The sequence below is a fragment of the Cyprinodon variegatus genome, unplaced genomic scaffold, assembly GCF_000732505.1.
Source record: "Cyprinodon variegatus isolate N-32 unplaced genomic scaffold, C_variegatus-1.0 Scaffold1123, whole genome shotgun sequence".
Lineage (NCBI taxonomy): Eukaryota > Metazoa > Chordata > Actinopteri > Cyprinodontiformes > Cyprinodontidae > Cyprinodon > Cyprinodon variegatus.
The window spans coordinates 28,647-28,973 of NW_015151576.1; positions in this window are offsets into that span (position 1 = coordinate 28,647).

The window sequence follows — 327 nt, forward strand, 5'->3', positions numbered from 1 at the left end:
GATGGGGCTTCCTCAGCTCTTAATTTCAGCTCTATAGGATTTGAGCCCAGTCTTTTAATTGGTTCGGCAGCTTTAATGGGGCAAAATACCGTATTTTCTGGACTATAAGGCACTACTTTTTCCCCACACTTTGAACCATGTGGCTTATAAGAACGTGCCGCTTTTCTGTGGATATGTTCGCTAGAGGGGGAAGTCAAAGTTGGGAATGAAAGACTATGGAGCTAATGTTCATTTAGGACAAGAATATGCTAGCAGCAGGCGAGACAGAGAACAAATGTCCTGAATTCACAGATTTTGACATTTATTTGCTGCATTGAAGCTGCCGAG